General features: G+C 37.0%; 1 protein-coding gene across 1 annotated transcript in view; it reads left to right on the top strand.

The window, feature by feature from the left end:
* Window positions 1-337: 337 nt before the first annotated feature.
* The window catches only part of LOC128238508 (ras-related and estrogen-regulated growth inhibitor-like), a 55028-nt gene continuing 38001 nt past the window's right edge, over window positions 338-17364 (top strand). The window contains exon 1 of the mRNA XM_052954496.1: window positions 338-782. The gene's annotated coding sequence lies outside the window, so the exon portion shown is untranslated. The remainder of the gene's footprint in view (window positions 783-17364) is intronic.

Raw genomic sequence — 17364 nt, 5'->3', positions numbered from 1 at the left:
TGAACTCCCACACACTCAATCTAAAATACAGAATACAAAAAGTGGTATACGATTTTGTAGCAGTACAATTTACCACAATTTGTGAGGAGTTCTGAAATTTGCATACATTAACAAAATAAACTGCAATTGTATCTGCCATAATTTCCTGATTAACGTCGTATTTGTCTTACGTGATAATGAATGTAAATGTGTGCACATCAACATCATACAGATAACGTTACCCGCGGTACGCACGTCTGCCGCCGTCAGCGACACACCTCCAGTCACGTCATCATGGTCTAAGGCCAAGAAATTGACGGAGCAAAGGTTAATTTAAAGGCAGTGTCCTACCTGAACACACGTTATGGTCGGAAGGTTATCCCGTCAATACAAAAACTAGTGAATAGTGACTCAAACTCGTGCGTGTGTTTACAAAATAGATGGCAAAAAGGTAATGTAAAGTACTTGCGCATCAGAGCTCTTTTTAATTCAATTAAAACGAAAAATTTGTAAACAGTGCGATTTTTCTGCACTGCATTTCAGCTATATTTTACTACGACGAGTATGACGAAATCATTTAAAGATATGGACGGTCACTGAATGATGCAACGGACCCTTCTGGCATTATGCTAACGATGTCGACACTGATCATCTCGGCCACAACTTAGATAGATGATGCCTCGCACGAGCTTAACCTTGCCAACCCCAGATCAAAGAGACTAAGAAGTCAAGACTCACAGCCTTCACCACCAAATGATAGACTCACAGTGCCGGACGAACTAGATGGTACATCAGAATAGTAAGTAAGTAAATTGTTTATTATTGTGACATGTGCAATTCAAACAGAGTAATGATACCATATATACAAACATTTGCACCAAACCCGTTGGGTCTATAGGTCACCATATCTAAAGTGTTATGTAAGTAACATAAGGTATATAACATAAATTGACTAGTACCATAACACAGTTGATATTACAGATACAATGTGAGTTCAAAGAGCGATAGAAAATGATCAAATATCACATTAATAGTACATAATAGTTCGTTTTTGCAGGTAGGCATTTACAATATATTTGGATAGTTTCCTAGGGTATAGGGACATTAGAATAGATAATTAACTGTCTATATCATGGTCGACTAGTTGACGCGAAATTATTTCGTTTAGGTGTAGCAAACGTAGATCACAGTAACGATTGCATTCAAAAAGAAAATGTTTCTCGTCATCAATATGATTTTGCTGGCATAATCTGCATATTCTCTGATCCAGTGGTTCCCCCAATATAACGTCCAGTTTCCACTCTCAATGGCAAAATTCAAGTTCTAAATTGACATAGTAAAGATCTTTCATTCTTTTTAAGGTTAAGGCTTATGTATTCCCCTAATCTAAATAACGTTTTGAAGAGTCTATATGTTCTTAGTTTGGGGGCGTGCTAGATTTATCCCTTCCATACATCTGCATAATGTGAATGTATTAAGTATTTTGTCTGGGGTAAACTCACAGTCGATTTATTGTTAAACGTATTTGAGAGTCCCACTGCATAGAATATTTCCTTTATTTCTTTTGTCCGATTATTCCTATGCATGTGATTGTTGTAATCAGCGTTAAAGACCTTTTTAGTAAGTCGCGTGTCATTAATTAGCACAAGCCTGTTCCATAATCTGTACATAGAGTGCCAGCGCCGGTACATACTTGGTAGCCAACCGGTGTCACCGACCATGGCGAGTATCGGCGTGAAGCGGTAAACACCAAAGAAATATCTATGTTGGACGTTGTCGATAGGCTGGTACTTCTTGTAGACCCATATCGATGAACAACAATCCATGACTGTAATGACGCACGAATTATAGAGCTTCTCAAATGTTTTAAAACCAATGTCTTTGAAGTGATGTACTTTGCTGATAATGCCGCCAAGCGCGCGTCCTGCGGCCTTACCTAAAGCATCACAAGTCTAGAAAAAGTCACTTTTTTCGTGAAATATGACCCCTAGATACTTGTATCGGTCGACAGTTTCAATAATATTGTCACCAATTTTAAATACAACAACGCCTTTTGTGATCTGCCTTGACGAGAAATGCATGCACTTTGACTTGTTGCAATTCAGTAATACCCTCCAGCGCATACACCAGCTATGCACCGTGTCCAGCATAGTTTGTAGGTTTTTTGCTGTGTCACTCATGAGCGCTATATCGTCCGCATACATCAACAAAGAGAGTTTGTGATCAACCTTTTGTATTCCAAGGTCAAGGTCACGGCGAACAATGTTGGCGACAAATTACAACCCTGTTTCAAGGCAGAGACACAGTCGAACCAGTCTGTTAATTTATCGTTGATGCATATGGTTGACATTGAACTCGCGTATATATTTTTTATGGAGTTGTATAGTTTCCCGCCTATTTTGTTTAGTCGGAGTTTATACAATAGCATATCCCTGTCGATATAATCAAAACAACGGCGAAGGTCAATATATGCTGTAAACACCTGCTTATTGTTCTTTATGATGCTATTCAATGTGTATACATGATCTTCACATGACCGATCACGACGAAAGCCATTTTGTTTATCAGCTAGTATGTCATTGCTTTCTAGGTATGTGGTAAGCCTTCTGTTCACGAACGACGTATACAGCTTACTTATACAAAATAATAAGATTATCCCGCGATAATTCATTGGAATACGAGGGTCCGAAGCAGGGTCTTTTAAGATAGGGCATATAATTGCTTTCCGCCACACACTTGGTATTATGCTAGTGCCCAGGATAAGTTGAAATAGGTGTTGCAGAGTCCCAATGATCGTCGGATTTTTTAACACATCATAAGGTAATTCATCGTAACCTACATGCGGATCCATTTTTCGCTTTCAGTGCAACTTCGTCTATTGCTACGTTTGAATTTAGTTCGGGGTTCGATGTGTACAATGGATCTTCCATGCTATTTTCAGGTAACACTTTATGCATTTTTTGCTCTATCGTATACGGTGTCATCAAATCCAGATGCTTCTTCGCAATTGTATATTATTAAGTTATGAAAGTCCTCTTTAAAGTTTTCGAAACTATTTTTTCATCAAAAACCTTAAAGCCCCTGCTATGAACGATTTTAATCGGAATATTCCTTGCATTTCTTGGACCTAATTTTTGTATTTTCCCCAAAAATCCTTTGGATTGGTTGTCGACATTTCTTCTTTTTCGTACGAAATGCACGTCGATACGCACTTTCATTTTCTTTTAACAGTTTATCAAACGCATTTCTTGAACAAATATAGTCCATTCTCAACCGCGTTTTCATATTTCGCCCTTCCCGACATGAAAGAAACGCATTTTCATTAGCACTCATTGTATCCCATAGTTCCTGTAGATCCTGGTTCCAAAAGGATTTTCTTTGCCTGAAACGTCTTCTAGTTGTTCTAGTCGAGCCTGTCACTGGAAGTTTAAGGCGCATTTCGTTTTTTTTATTATCGCGCACAGATCACTATCAATTGTGTTAATACTGGTTTGATTTTCCCGCTTAGTTTCTAAAGTCATTATCAAATTGGTAATTGCCCGCCGAGATAAGTCACTGGTCATAAAAGCAGCCGGTATTTTTTTCAAAGTGTAACAGTTCTTGCTGGGGGTCGTCTCGTTTGTAGGACAGTTATCACTATAGTCAGTTTCGAATATTTATATGTTATAACGGAAAACCGAATAAAAATTGAGGAGAAAGATGAACTTTCTTTCTTAAGCAAAATTTATATTATATTGTATATTTGCAAGCAACACAGTGTTCGAATGATTCCGAAGCTTTCCTATTGGCTAAGTCATGTGAGGATTAAAAATTTCATACAATGGCAACAGCTTATCAATATGTGTCGCAGTTTTGATTAACAAATCTTGAGCTAAAAGTTGTTTAAAAGAGTATTTTAAATGACGTGTTTGGCAACATTATATTGCTAAGAGCAACTCTTTAAGAACGCTCATGTTAACAACCTACCTATAAATACGAGGGATGATCCAAAATAAACAGGATTGTTCGCACATAACCAGTATGGTTTAATATTTATACATCAACATATACATTAACAAGACGCGGATAGTATCCACTACAAACACTGAAAATTTCATGAAAAAAGTATGTATGTTTCAAAAGTTACAGGGCTCTGAACAAGGTCATTAACGCAGACCCGGCACACGCCGGATGCATTGGAATGACGTTAACAGCGTCAATCGACGTCATCCTAGATTTTTCAAAATAATCGCCGTCACACTGGATGCACCGTTGGTGGCGATGAATCCATTGGCAGAATATTTGTCTATACCACTCAGAGTCATATTGTTTGATAATTTGTGATGTTGCCGTGCGGAGATCTGTCAGCGAATCGAAACGATTTCCTTTTAATTGTGTTTTGATTGCCGGGAAGATGGCAAAATCAAAAGGTGCCAAATCTGGGGAATATGGTGGGTGCGAAATTGTCTCGAATCCGAGGACCCCGATCTCCAAACGTGACGTTTGTGCAGTATGGGACGATGCATTGTCCATATGCAAAATGAAATTCTCGAGGGGAATCCCCGGTCTCTTTTTCTGCAATGCGTGCACGAGGTCTCGGCGGAGTACCTGTTCAAGTGAAAAAAACATTTCGGCCCGCATATGTGATAATAAGTGTGACAAGAAACGATTCGCTATATGCAACTTACAAAATTACGTTAGATAAAAAGTATGGTATCACATATTTTGAAATAACACATATTTTTTGTTCATTTAAAATAAAAAAGGGGAACATAAATTGCTTAATATGTAGCAATTAAATAGTTTTTACTTCAAACCTAAGGAAATTTGAACAACATAGTGATATTTATATCAAAACTCGAAAAGTGAATAACAACTAATTATCAAGTATAAAAAATAATCCTACCTTGCTATAGTAATCTGCATTTACGGTCATATGGCTTTGGACGGCGTGGCTAAGAATCATCCCGTGCATGTCAGCAAACATGATAAACATGTACTTTCCGCAGCTCTTTGACACCCGGGCCTTCTTGGGAGGTGGGGATCCGCTTCGTTTCCACACGGCCGACTGTGATTTTGTCTCGGGGTCATAAAACCAAAGTCACGTCTCATCTGTTATTATAATCCTACTAAGAAAACCGTCTTCCTCCCGCTTATACCTTCGAAGGAAGGTTCTAGTATCACGGACACGGAGTTCTTTTTCATGGTATTCTTCAAACGCACAGTTAAAGTCGACTCCAATCATATGGTTTTAATTGTTTTCTTGAATTGAGTTTCATCTTTGCTTGTTTTTGGAGTCGATTTTAACTGTGCGTTTGAAGAACAGCTGTTCCTCTCGCTCGTTAAGGGGTTGCAACTCTCTTTGAAATTAGAAGATGTGTCTCACAAGTTAATAGCCCTTTGTGATAAACCTAATAAATAAGACAGTTGGAAATCGTGTATGTACTTATTTCTGAGACAAATATATTGATGACGAAATTGAACAGAGCAGAATTTTTCCCTGTATTTTCACAGACTACAACACATTCTTTTTTTGAATACGTAACGAAAAAGGTAGCTCGATGGCTTTGGATCCCTAATATATGGTTACTTCAGGACATAGAGTATGCATCCTTTTGGTTGTCATGGAAACAGATTATATCACCTGACGCTAGGTGCAGTGAAATGTTTGGAAATGTCAAAAATAAATAATTACCTTTGATAACTCCTGGTCAAATATCGTTCTAAAACAAATATTACAAAATAATAACAAAAGCTCGCGGATTTACAATCGAAAGCTTATACTTTAAAAAAGATAAATACTGAGGTCCTGGCTATTGAGATCCCGTCATATATCACTTCATTTGTCCCGACCCTGGATCGATATTGATTGCCACCGATACTGATAGCCCAACTGTCAAGTTTAATTTAATATAATTTTATCACCTTATTGTTCCCAGCCCGATATCGATACCATAGTCACCGAGGAAAGGAATTTACATCAGTTTGCCAAACATGTTTTCCTACGCTTCATTCATTATTGTTGTTCATATGCGAATTTACAAAAATGAATGTGTTAAAATTAATTATCACCCATACTGAGGTTTAGGCTGTTCCGTTATAAATCACTGGAATAGTTTAGACCTTGGATCGATACATATATTCAGCGATACTGCGGTCCCGGCTGTTGTGATCCCGTCATATATCATTAGAATAGTCTAGACCCGGGATCGATACTAGAAGTCACGGATACCAAGGTCCCGGCTGTTGTGATGCTGTCATATACCATAAGAATAGTCTTGACCCGGGATCGATATTAGAAGTCACGGATACCAAGGTCCCGGCTGTTGTGATATGTCATATATCATTAGAATAGTCTAGACGCGGGATCGATATTAGAAGTCACGGATACCAAGGTCCCGGCTGTTGTGATCCCGTCATATATCACTTTTTTTTGGTTAAACCTTGATTCGATATTAATAGTCAGCGATACATAGGTATAAGCTGATGTGATCCCGTCATATATCATTTTATTGATAACGAACCGGAATCGATATTAGAAATCCCGGCTCTTCCGATAATCTGGCCCGGGTCCCGGCAACTATAACGTATATACCTAGATTACCTGACTTAGCTCACACCGGTCTCTTTAAGTGAAAAGAGAATGAATGTACCAGTCTATCATATATATTGGTTGTTACTTCTATAACGTATTTTGTCGCGTTCACGTTAATCGGTGTTTTCAAAGCTAGTGAGCTACTGTCATTGAGAATAGAACATATTCTTGATCAATCAAAACAGTATAAAAAAATTGTCAAAATTTAAAAAAATGGCCCTAGGTTAATGGGAAAGCATGTTGGAATTTATCATTTGTCTGAATTATTAATATTGAATTTAAATTTTGACAGATTCGAATGAATCCAGGATATTAAAATTTAGCTGGAAAACTGGAGATGTTCCATTAAACCTTAGCATTTTTGAACAGTTTGTAAACAGTGATGTTTTGTGCCACATATTTATTTCAATAAACTTATACAATATGATTATGGATTTTTCTATTGACATACATACATGTTATTGTGATTCGTCTATACATGTTCTCTTTATGGGTTGAATCAAATCTAATATTACATTTTCTAAGTTATCAATAAGTTTATTTTGAAACATTATGCTTTTCAACCGAGTATAAACCCATGTATTTGATATTGTAGGCTAGCATTAATACCAAGAGGGAATCAATGGGGGGAAATAGACTGATGAAATATTTGATGGTAAAATAATTATGTTCAAATTGAAAAGCGAAACAGAAGTACAACAAGATTTAAAATCGTTCAATAAGTAAATGTTTTGTTTCTGCCATTTTTTGTTATTTAAATCGCTTTCACACCTCTGAGTCAATTACTGGGTATCAGCTGGGCGTAGGATTGTTTTTTGTCCCAGGTATCAGTCAGTGTTTATACACACATCGTATCAGCTTGCGAGTGACTCATCCGGTTAAGATATATTCCCACGCTATGATGTACTTTTAGCATGGTTTACTTAACCAATGTGAATTGAAACTGCATAGTGTTTAAAACTGAATTGGTGTTCATTTTATTCATTCTTCTTTCATTATTTCAAGGAAATTAATAATTTAACTAGCATAAGTCATATTTACAAATAAGAGTTAAGAATTAAGTTATCCTGAAATATTTCATTAATGTTATTTACTAGGCTAAATTTGTAATTGTAATTTGCATTTGGTGGTATGTTTGAATATCTTCTTGAACATGTGTTTGAGGGGGGGGGGGTATTTCTCCAGATCAGGTCGAAATGAAATGCTTTTCGAGAGACTATAATCGGGTTTGCGTTCAGTAACTCTAAAAGCATCAGCCGCCACAGGCCTGACGTACCAGTAAACTACGATTAATTTATCCGGGATGTTCGTGAAGTGAGGCAGATTTTCAAGGTTTCGTCGAAGACTAAAGCCTACTCCTAATCACAGCAATTAAACCTTACACCTGGTATAGAAACGCAATTAGCTGATCTAGAACAGCGCATGCAGAGCAAGATGAGGTCCCTGCTGTCTAGCATTGATTCTAAATATTCTGCCATTTAGCATACGTTAGAATCTTTGCCGTTGCTTGCACCTCCAACTTTTCATAATGTCGCTATCCCTCCTCCAGTCTTTATTAAACTACCCTTATAGGGCAACTCATTCAGCCATTCGCGTGGTGTTAAACGCAACAGTCGTGGTCATGGTAGATTGGAACCGCAATCTCAGCACCTGTCTTGTTGTCGCACGGGTCACCTAAACTACTAATGTTTTCTGGCAAGGGGAAGTGATTTTATGTCAAGGCAAAAGTACATAAACAAATGTTTGATAGATTTGTAGGAAGATCAAATTTATGTTCTATAGTGTTTCATTATGTCAACATGAAAGGACTGATTGACCATGTCGCATGGTTACATCTGTTTCTTCTTTTTGTCAGTCTTTGCCAAATAAGCCACCATTACTTAATGATTTTGATATTTATTCTGATGTTGCTGTTGTCAATGGTAACAATTTAAACATATTAGGAAACATTGAAATTTCAATTGCTTTAGAGATTCCAGTGACAGTATTGGAAGCCGCAGACACCAATACCAACTCTTCGTGCCCTGTTAGTTCGGGTATCGTATGTCGCTGTAAACTGGCTGCAGCCGTAGTCGCCTCCGCTTTGCCAGAGCCCTGGCTGATGGCTTTTGACTCACTTGTTTTCCACCCAGTTACAGTACGGTCATCAGATGAGCATACGGTTGAAGTTGCACTGTTTGAAACCGTCAAAATAAAAGTTGTTGCAAGAGGTCTCGGCTACAGCATTCAAAAGGTGATTAATGAAATTATTTTAATTGACAGTTCTTTCTTGGTTAGGTCCCATGTCATGAAAGAATGTTGGTTATGCAATCATTCATATCCATGTTTGTCATATTTCAGCTAAACCTATTTTCATTAAACCAAAATTTGACAGCCGTTGCGTCAAGGAATTAACAGTGGTTGAAGTGTTAAAATTTAGCGTGACATTTAAACCGTCAACCTCATTTACCACTGTAGAAGAGAAAGTCAAGAAGGTTGAGACAGAAAACGTCACATCAGATCAGCTTCTTTGTGTTCGACAAATATTAGGCAATCGGCAACATATTTGTTCTATGGGACACACATATATAGATCACTATAATCTGGTTAGGCAAAAGATAGTCCTCACTGATAATACCCTGATTAATAATTAAACAGTCACACCGTAAGATCCCTCCAGGCATGTGTGATAATGTCCGTTATCACATTAGGGAAATGCTTAAATTCCGGGCCATCGAAGAATCCGACAGTCCCTTTCCGTTTAATGTGGTCCTGGTAAGAAAGAAGGATGGTTTACTACGATTCTAATCATATTTCAAGGTGCTGAAGGCAAAAAAACTAGAACGGACTCCTACATGTAACCCCCATATTCGATGAAACTACGGACCTCCTAGTTTTTCGAAATTAGACCTTCGTAAGGGATATTGGAACATCGAGATGAATCCAGACAATACACTGCCTTTTCTGATGGCAATCTTGGATTTAATCATTGGGAGTGTTTGGATTTTGAATGATACTACTGACCTGCTGGTTGGTTCTAAGTTTTTTTCGAAGTTCGACCTTCGTACGGGATATTGGAACATCGATATGGATCAAGACTCCAAGTAATTCACTGCCTTTTCTGTCGGCTACCTTTGCCTTTATCATCGGGAACTTATGGTTTTTGGATTAGTCAACAGTGGTGCCTCTTTCCAAAGAGCAATGGTAAAAGCCCTATACGATCTAATTCTTCACTTTTGATGAGATTATTGTCCGGTTGGAAAACGTATTTAACCGTCTAACCTCTCATGGTCTCAAGCTCAAAGGTTCCAAACGCGAATAATTTAAAACCTCAGTCTCATATAATGGTCATATAATTTTAGAGCACGGCATGGTCACTGACCCTTCAAAAGTTAGATCTATCACAAATTGGCAAGAGTTACGTCAAAACTGCACAGCGACATCACAAATTGGCAAGAGTTACGTCAAAACTGCACAGCGACATCACAAATTGGCAAGAGTTACGTCAAAACTGCACAGCGACATCACAAATTGGCAAGAGTTACGTCAAAACTGCACAGCGACTCAACATGCTAGAAGGCCATGGCGAAACGGCAAAGTCAAAAATGTCCAAGAAAAAGTCCCCTGCTAGTTGGTCCTGTGGTTTTGAGAAACAGTCGGCCTTTGGTTGCCTTAAGGAAAAATCAACTTGTTTCTCTGTCCTTGAATTTGCAGATTTTACCAAACCATTTATTTTTTACAATGATGCAAGAAGTAATGGATTAGGCGCAGAGCAGGATGACTGAGCTGAGAGAGTTATTGCTTACGCCAGCCGAGGGTTCCGCCCAAATGAACGAAACTACACAGCCAAGCATTTTGCAATTTCTTGCGCTTAAGTGGGCAGTAACGACTACCTACACGGTTATAAATGTACAGTCACAACGGATAATAACCCGTTGACCCATGTCTTGACAACAGCGATGCAATTGGTCACCGCTGGGTCGCTGCTTTATCAGCATACACTTCTGACATTGACTACAAATCAGGGAAGCTGAAAGTTGACTGTGATGACTTGATTTGCCAGCCCAAATGGTTCTCTGAAGCTATCAAAGCGCTCTGTTATTCTATGGTACTCCCTATTTTTCCAGCCGAATGCTTATCAGGACCATAAGGTACCAAGATATATGACAACTCTAACCAATGAAAGCTTCAGCAATTCCTCCAATTAATTGGGCAATAGAACATGGCAAAGACCCTGATATAGCCAAGGCTATTTCTATCTTATATTACGGTCATCAATATAGGGGGAAGGAACTGCCGAAATACACCAAATCGCTCCTTCGTGACAAATCCCGTTTTTCTGTTGAGAACAATGTTTTGTACCACACTGCCGAGTTTAATGGGAAAATTGTCAGGCAGCTCGTCATTCCTGAAACCAAGCGTGCTCTCGCATTTCATGGACTCCACAAAGATGTTGGCGATCCTGGCTAGGGTGGAAGCAGATTTCAAGAAACGTATGTCCGTGTGAAGGTCCTGTGTCTGTAAGAAGATCCCTCGGTGCCTGCGGCGTAGCTCATGCGGCAAACGTATAGGCCCATGCAGCTAGTCTGTATGGATTACTTGAATTTGGAGAGTAACAAGGAATGGCGTGAGAATGTCTTAGTTATAATCGACCATAATACGCGGTAAGCGAAGGCTATCCTCTGCAGAAACCAGGCGACAAGAACTACAGCGAAAGCTCTGTATGAGAACTTTAAGGCCATTACTCCTTTCCAGAGCAGTTCCACGGAGACCAGGGACGAAACTTCGAGAGCCGCGTCGTTAAGAAACGCGAACGCCTGAAATACGCTTACAAGGTAGCTAGAGAAGAAGCCAAGAATATGGCGGGGAAAACAAAGCTCAGTATGACCAAAATGTCTGAGAAAACACCAGAAACTGGCTGACAAGTGGAAGAAAGACCCATATGTAGTACTGAATATTTCATTATGACGGTCTGCCGGTGTTCAAAAGGCAACTCGAGTCTCGCACTACACTAAAATCTGCTGCTTCCTTTTATATCCGTGCCAGAGCCAGAAGATACTGAAGCTTGTGCTCAAATACCCAAACCTGTCCGAAAGATCAGAACGCGGTCAGTCCCTGTTCAGGCCGAGTCTGAGCATGATGGGGATACAAGCTCCTCTGATTCATCTTCGTATAGAATATATAATATTCGAAAGAGGGGGCCAATGAACAACTGACAAAATTCTAATCCACTAAGTGTCAGTTCTCAACCAAATTTTTACCATGCTGCACTTATATCCGAAAAGCATATTCATTTCCCTTATATGAGTACCCCTGTTTGGCCTTTACCAGTTTTACCATATGCTCATAATCTAGATTCTTCACCCGTATCTAGAAACCCCTTCTCAGCGACACCTACTCCGCCTGTCCCGGGAGTATATGACAACCGAAGAGATATGGAGAATTTGTAGTAGCCCATTTGAAAAATATTTCAGCAATATATATTTTTTTTGCATATATTCAATTTAAGGTGTAATATAGCCCATATTAAGTGCTGTATAACCTTTTTTAAATTATTTGTGCACGTATTTTTTCTTTATATATATATTTTACAAAATCTAATTATGCTGTATGTGGTTTACCACGTTTGCGTTTCAGTTAAACATTGCAAAATATTAAATTTTCAGGTTAAAAGAACTTTTACATTTTAAGTTTATTATTTTCCTGAATCCGAAACAGGAAACAGATCTATTTTTGCAGGAATAAATTACTGCGACTAGATTTAATTTCACAGCTAAATGCATAATAAAATAATAATATTTTCCATATTTTTTTTAGCGTTTCAACCTATATCTGGCAAATGCTTTTGAATTGCCATTTGCTTGTTTTGTTGTTGTTTTTCAGTTAAAATTTAACTTTAATTCCATTTAAGTATTCTTGGTAGAAAATGTCGATATGTGCTGAAATTCATATATCTATTTCTATTTAGTATTTTTGTGGCAACTCCTTGATTAAGTATTCAATGTGACATATTCATTTGTCTAAACTGTGACTTTGCTTGAGTTAGTTTTATTGCCCAGTTCATATTAAAGTAAATTCTGCTTGTTCTGACTGACAGATAATTTACTGTAATAGATAAATAAATAAATGTTCAGTTACAGTTTAAGGGAGAATACTCAAATATTATGTCTGCATTTAATGTAGTGCAGTACTAGCCCCTGTTGTTTCTAGTTAGGTCTTCTATGTAACTTGGATATATTATCTAAAATTAATTTTGAAAATCAACTTATACTTTCTGCATCATTTTTCATTTAGAATACATACTTTGGTGCCTTAAAGTATTAAAAATATTAATTCTTTCAGTTTAGGAATTAGGAGTCTTTATAATTTTTGTAGGTGGTTTTGGTTAATTTAATGTGCTGGAAAATGTCGGAGTCATTTTAACCTGCTGGGGAAGAGTGTAGACAAGTGTTTTAATTCTCCCCTACTTCTAAACTGCAGTAATATTAACATTTATACACGTCACATGACAGCTGTCAAAGTCACAAATATGTCAAAGACACATGACGTCATGGTAGTGATGGGTATTAATTTACATTTGTTTATGTGCATGTCCATCATGTGGTCAAGGTCTGTTCTCGTCCCTTGTCCAAACAGATGTGTTGTATGTGTGACTGCAAGTTTGAAATTGATGAAAAGCACCATAACATCTAACTTACTACAAATGTTATGGTATTCATTTTGATGAATATTAAGCAATAACGGCGTCTCTGGTCAGCACCCTTAAATTTTTATTAACAATATTATTAACAATTAATTAACAATATATTAGTAATTTTGTGATTTGTATTGACACGTGCATGCCAGGTGTATCGTTTTATACCACCTGTTATTAAAACTTTATAATACTGAATTGCCTGAATAATTAAAGTATATATATATATATATATATTGTATATAGAAAACACATTGAAATAAAATATATTTTCATATAGCAATAACAGTTACAAAACGCAGGCGGTGTGGGTTTGGAGACGTTGAGAACCTGTTATCACAGCCGGCGATCTTGAGAATCTGCACAAGGGTTGAATTCCATTACATGTAACAACCCTATTCTACTGGGGAAGAAAAATGTATGAGTAACCAGACAGTGCATTGTGTCGAAAAGCTGAGACTTTTAATTTATGCGTTGTGGCATTGACCCCTTGGAGTTTTCAACGAAGGAAGTGATTTGTGGTTTTGCGCTGCCCCGTTGGGAAAAACTGCTATTGCAGCCATGATGCCAACAATTGCATGATAGGCTGAACTGTTAAAATCTATATTAATCATGCTTCATCATGTTGTTTTTGCTGTCAGTGTTAGTGATTTTGTTAATTTTGGGACCTGTAATATTTAACATGTACGAATTTAACTTGACATGTTTAGTAAAAAGTGACAATCATTGAATGTAACAACCAAATGCTGACTACTAAACAAGGTGTGGTTTGACATCATGTACTACCTCATTAGGAGAAGGCAGGAGAGTCACCGTTCAATGCCCAAGTCGACATTTGCTGTCGGGACCTATTAAACCAGAAGGAAGTTGCAGTGAAATGTTGGTATTTTTTTACAAGAAATGGAATTATTTACAAGACGCATTTAACTTGTTTAGTGTGACATTTTAAGTGATAATCCTTTCTCAATTAAAAAAGATGTTACTGTTGATTCATTTTGTTTGAAAATCTGTCTTTTATGTACTTAGAGTGTTTTTTTTATTGTGATACTTTGAAAATTGAAAGTCGTTATTGGTTTTTGAGTGTCATTTTGTAATATCAATACGCTATTGGTCCCCTTAATGTTTTGCGGTATAATAAATGTTGACAATTTACAATCACCCCATCAACCATCTTATATGTATATACTATAATTAAAAAGACATTAAACTGTATTTCAGCAAATATTATGCTATACTCAGGAGATATTGTTCGGTATTTTAGTAAAGTTAATACTCTATTGCGGGAGATATTGTATTTTTCTCGGGATATATTGTTCTATGTTTCAAGAGATATAACACATGTTGTTGGTTTTCAGAAAGAGAAACGCCATGGCAAATAATGGCAATGTAATATATATCTAAATTTATGACGATGTCACAAGTACATTGTTAACTTATAACAGTGTAATATATCCCTTGTTAACTTATGGTTATGTTGAAGACACCTTGTTAAGCATATACCTTGATAACTAATGATAATGCAACTTACACCTCGTTAACTTATGGCAGTGTAAAATATACCTTGTTATCTGATGGCAATGCAACCTATAACGTGTTAACTTATTGCAGTGTGATATATACGCTGTTAACTTATGGCTATTTAATAAATACCTTGTTAACTTATATCAATGATAATTAAATCTTATAAACTTATTGCAATGTCAAATATACATTGTATGTTGTTACCTTTTTGCAATGCAACATATACGTTGTTATACTTTGTTAACTTATGGCAATGTAATATACACCTGGTTTACTAATCTTGCGGTCCGCCTCGCGGCTGTCACTGTTCGCCCTGACCTCCAGGCCGGTGTAACCGTCCCTTGGTGCTCTTGATTGAGTGTCTCGGGCGGTCGGTACGTTTACTTTGAAGAAATTATCTGCCGTTTAAGGATATTATATTAAGGAAGGATATTAAACTTGCATGAATAAGACTTCGTTAATATTTGTTTTAATTCATAGGACTGTATTAACAGCTGGTGACTTTAAGTTTAATTTAATTTTTGTTATACAATAGACATAAGGCATTCAATATGACCAACTGACTGCCATACCATCATATACAAAACAAAATTGCTTCATCTGTGAAAAGTGGCATTAAACATTAAATAATAGATTGCTAGTATGTGTAGTTTACATTATGTCTGCACCGTATATGGCCTGAGTATAAATGGCATGGTACCCTTTGTGGCAAACCTACGATGGGTCACCAGGAGATGGGACCTGAATTACACCCAGTTCCCATCAATGTACCAGCACGTTTAGTAATCAAGCCATGCGATACTGAATATGTGGGAAAAGGATAAGGAGAAAATGAACACATTTTTAGATTGAACATATATTAAAAATGGACTATATTTGATGAAAATCTATATCAGTACTGTTAACAATCAACCCCTCTTCGTTAGAATTTGTCCCCAAATACCCAATATGAGTTATATAATACCATAGCGGCCTTTCCACTGACCACAACTCTATGTCCAACTCATGTACTGCCATTACTGGGCTCTAGCCACTGGCATATATCATTGGTCAAAGTATTCACCGACTAATAAATATATCCTCTTTTCAAGAGAGATCCAAGGTCATGAGCAAAATTATTTTTATCAGGATTTCTATTCTTGTTACCTGATCTCATAATCTTGCAAAAAGAAGAGCAAACACGTCCTATCAATAAGAAACACGATGACTTGGAAACACCATGACTAACCCCTGTTTCATTGTTTTGAATTCGTATGACTATTTCGAACACTTACTTTCACATTGATATAGCCATCCGAAAAATGCAAAACGAAAAATTGCACCTTCGTATGTATCACACAAAGAAACCATAAAACAAACTGGTATTAATCTGAAATTGTCGATATCTAGATAAGCAATGTTTTACACTAGTCATGAATGAGGAAAAAAGTAGAAAATGTCCAGATTGAAAGTTAAAAAACCGAAAATGGTTCTTTTCAGGATAATGTCGTTAGGTAAAAGAGTACTTCCCCTTGTGTTGGTTACGAATAACCATTTACACGTTTGTTTCGGCTTATCTTTTGTAGGAGATATATTCTATCACTTCATGTACTGAATACACCTAAATAGTGTGGGGGACATGTCCGCCCCTTAACGTTGGCATGATAATATCGACTTCAATAGCAGAGCATAATTAAAATAGCACGTCAAACGATATCCCAAATGAGCACTTGTCAATAACATATTCTAAGGGATTTAGTCTGTCGCGAAAGACGCGCTTGTTGTAGGCATTTGATGCATTTTAATCAGCTGCGATTTTGTGAGTACCAGCTCGGGTCTTATTTCCTGATTTTATTCCTAGTGTAAGGTAACGAGTACATTAACGTTACTTTTATGAAATAATTAGCTTTTTATTAAATGGATATTGGAATACATGTTTTGATACTCAACACTTATTAAATATTGTAGTACATATTTGATTGATATGTCATTGTCCAGTAATGCGTATGTGGTTGACAGCTGATTGTGTACATATACACAGTTATGAATTACTAGTCATGTTTATAACAAATGAGTGCGGGCTTTGGGTTGTTAAGCGGTCACCTTTTAGCCCATAGTTTTGGTATATATTTGGAACATTTTTCTGTGTTAGGGAGTTCAGTTGAGTCAAGAAGCTACGATGGACTCAGATGTACTGTAGTAGGGTTTTGGAAAGCAGACTGGTTATTATTATGCTCAACTCTGTAAATATATTAAATTAAAAAAATATGAACTTGGAAGAAGTTGTTAACATGAGTTTTGTTGAAAACGTTAAGAGTTCCGTAGCGTTACGCTACACTTGGAGAACTCTAAAGCACTCATCGGGTTTATAACAATACTGTTCATAAAAGCAGTTTCAAAAATGATGAAATACACCTAGGGCAGATATATATTCATACTTAGGTACAAAAAACGTTCCTATGATTCTGGATTAAAAGGCACCCTTTAGTAATAAAGTTCGTGTACGTGACGTTCGTTAATTTGTTCATAGCAACATTTCAACTAGAAACACGAATTGGGATGTTATTTATATTTGTTCAACTAAATAATCCCTTGTATATATTCTTCTGATATATTACATCTTGTACATTTCGAAAAT

The sequence above is a fragment of the Mya arenaria genome, chromosome 6 (assembly GCF_026914265.1).
Source record: "Mya arenaria isolate MELC-2E11 chromosome 6, ASM2691426v1".
NCBI lineage: Eukaryota > Metazoa > Mollusca > Bivalvia > Myida > Myidae > Mya > Mya arenaria.
Note: the sequence above shows the minus strand (reverse complement) of the source record. Positions and strands in the feature narration are given on the sequence as shown.